This window comes from Populus euphratica, unplaced genomic scaffold (assembly GCF_000495115.2).
Source record: "Populus euphratica unplaced genomic scaffold, PopEup_1.0 scaffold327.1, whole genome shotgun sequence".
Lineage (NCBI taxonomy): Eukaryota > Viridiplantae > Streptophyta > Magnoliopsida > Malpighiales > Salicaceae > Populus > Populus euphratica.
Genome location: NW_011500214.1, coordinates 206,773 through 210,598, shown reverse-complemented (window position 1 = coordinate 210,598; position 3,826 = coordinate 206,773).

Genomic DNA, 3,826 nt, shown 5'->3' with positions numbered 1-3,826 from the left:
CAATCGTTGACCAAATCATTATCACAAGTTCTGAAATTTGCTTACAAAAATTGATTAGGTCAACCTCTTTGAGGTGGCACTACAATGAATGGCTACAAAGATGACCAACCATCAAGAATTATATTATGTTGTAGTTCAGTGTCAAGCCATAAAAATGGTGTCTTATCTATCTTGTTTGGTGGAGAGATGAGACATTAAATGCCCTTGAAAATAGCCATCTAAGCAACCTTTCAAATACAAAAAGTTGAAGATGATTAACAATTGTCATTTGCATCCTTTTTTTTTTCGTGATAGTCAAAACATACCGTTTCATTTAAATCAAACAACGTCGTTTTAATATCCTTATGGTTTTAATTAGGAATTTGACTAAAATCCAATTTAATTCTTTGTCTTTTGATTACTTTTAATTACATCCCCAATTGATTTTAAACTTTTAATTTTATGTGATTTTACCCTTATCAAACTCAAATATTAACCTTATAGTTCAACGCTTTTTTTATTTTGATTATTGGTTTTGGATATTATGCAAATTAATCATTAATTAACTATTTAACTTTTAATTTGCTTCAATTTCGCCTCTGTTTTCGACCAAATTAAGTTCTTGAAGTTCAACACTTTTACCCAAAAAAGCCTTGGTTGTAATTTTTTTAATTTGACTTTTAATTGATCATTTAACTTTTAATTTGCTTCAATTTCACTCCTATTTCCAATCAAATTGAGTCCTTGAAGTTCAATGGTTTTTTGAAAAAAATAATTGATTATAAATTTTTTTAATTTGACTCTTAATTGACCTTAAAAATCAAATTGACACCTAATTAAATGTTTTAATTTAACCCATTAAAAATATAATTAAGTCTTTTCATCTAATTAAATATTTTAATTTGACTCAAATTAGTTTTTGAACATAATTAAATCAAATTGGCCCTAATTAATTTGGCTTATTATTAAATCAATTGGCATATTAAAAATCTAATTAAGTCTTTGAACTTAATTTTTATGCGGATTCGTCTAATAATTATTTAATTTGATCTTGAATTTGCATTATTTCTTCAGTTTTGGGTACAATAGGATATGATTAGACTCCTAATTTTTTTAAAAAAAACTCCAGCTTGATTCTTTCATATATTTAATTAATTTATGTTTAAATTATTGAATATATATATCTTCAGAAATCTTATTTTTATCTTTTTTTGTTAAACACTGTATCGTGCACCAATTAAATTGTTTTTTTTTTTTGTTTTTTTTGGAAGACATTCAAAATTCAAATGATTAGAAACAAGAATACAAAAAATGTGACGTATTAATTTATTCTGCTGTAGCTAAATATTATAAGGAATAATTATTTTTAATGAGTGAGTTCAAATATGGAAATAAACGTCGCATGTTAATTGTATTAGGATGATGATAATTACACTGTGATTTGGTGAATTTCTATTTACTATTATATCTCTCTTTGTAAAACCAACATAAAAAAAAATGTAAGGACATTTCATTTAAACAATCATAAAAAAAATAAAGATTAAAATTAATATAAAGATTATATTAAATTAAATTTTACATTTTAAAAAATAAAATTAAAAAAATATATTCAAATAAAATTTATAACAATAAAAAATTTAAGAATCAGATTTAACATAATCAATAAATAATAATATTTTTAAATTTTTCATAATTTTTAAAAAGTATTTTATATTTAAAATAAAAAAATACTTTTCTAAAAATCAATTTAAATTTTCTAAAAATATTTTCTGTTAACAAACAAATAAATCTTAATCTTATTGAAGATTTTATGCAGAGGATTCTTCCATCATTGATTCTTGAATTATGCAAGCAATTAATTTCTTTTTAACACAACTTTACTTGGTGAACATCTACTATATATATATATAATTGGAGAGTTGTCGTGGTGAAGGGGGGAGGGGACAGATTACCGATGCTGTATGTTGTGTGATCAAAATTTGGTGATATTTATTTTTCATGGCAATTAAGAAATTAATTTCAGGAAATTACGTCCCCTTCTTCCACCTAAAAAAGTAGTTGAGCTATATTTTTTTTTTGTCATGTTTTCTTTTTCTTATTCCAGTGGTTGATAAGAAGTTTGTTGTGAGTTCCATGGCTTGTGAGCTTTGACTGGAACATCTTCCTGCTTGTTTCCTTGCTCATTCATGTTCCCATCTTTCGCAGGTTCATAGTAAACAGCCATAAATTAAACATGACAATGATTGAGAGATAAATGGCTCAACTCAGGGTCTCTTGGTTTTAATTGTTGTGCCTGTGTTTTATTTTTAATCCTTAAAATCTTTTTGCTTTAATTTTTTGATTGTTTTGATTTATTAATGTCAAAATTAAATTATAAAAAAGTATTATTTCAATATATTTCAAAGTAAAAAATATTTTAGAAAACAACATTAATTACATGTCAAAGAATTATATCAATTCATTAGTTTAAATTTTTTAGATGAGATTCATACTACTTTATACTTATTTTTTATTAAATAAACAGGGATAATAAACTCAAATTCATAACTGCCTGGTCATTAAAATTCTCATACAATATCAAAAAATTATCTTAATACAATAACTTAAATTTTTTAAATAAAATTTTAATATATATTTTATATTATTTTATAACCTTACATTTTTAAACCAACAACACTCATTGTTGTTTGATTTTTAAAGCTTTTTTTCTAGTTTTACATGGATTCCGCTAAAAATATAAAAAAGTATTATTTCAATATATTTCAGAATGAAAAGATATTTTACAAAACAACATTGACTATATGTCAAAGAATTATATCAATTTATTAGCTTAAATTTTTTAGACGAGATTCACACTACCTTATACTTATTTTTTATTAAATAAACAAGGATAATAAACTCAAATTCATAACTACTTGGTTATTAAAATTCTCATACAATATCAAAGAATTATCTTAATATAATAACTTAAATTTTTTAAATAAAATTTCAATATATATTTTATATTATTTTATAACCTTACATTTTTAAACCAACACTCATTATTGTTTGATTTTTAAAGCTTTTTGTATAGTTTTACATGGATTCCACTAAAACCTCTTCCATTAAACTTGATTAATAAAAGGCTACAATCTGTAGCCTACTAAACCAAGCCATTGATAAATTATTAAACCATGCATCTACAATTTGCAATTATTTTCAAATATAATATAAGCCACTAGCATCAAATTGGTATAATAAATTTATTTACACACGATAGTTATATGTTAATTATACATTGACGTCAACTCCACGGCAGTGCAGTAGTACTAATGTACTATATAAATTACAAGGGATCTATGCCCATGTACATCCCCTCAAGGGACCAAGTGATTTTGAAGGGGAGAAAAAGAAAGAAAGATTCCAGGATTCTGATATCTTCTACTTTACAGTTTTCATGGATTTACTTCCTTTTAAGAAGGATGTCTCCACTACCCCTTCCCAACGTACTATTCTATGAACAGGCGACATGGGTGGGAGACAGCGCACCATCATTGCTTCCTTCCGCTTTACTTCTCCGAGTGAGAGAACTTCTTTGGCCCCACTTAGTAAAGCTCTTCTCTTTTTCTTCAATATTCCATCTTTTTTTAGTGGGAAATGAATTCCATGGGGTCAGATAAATTGGGTTCGTGTTTTGAATAGCTTCTTCTTATCGGCGAAACAAGTTGCGCAATATTATCAAAGAAAACCTAAACCCACTTGTATATTCTTTTTTTTTAATTAAATGTGAGTATTGAACTAGTTGATATCTGTTTAGATTAATTTTATAAATTTTAAAATTAATAATTATATAAATCTTAATAGTTTA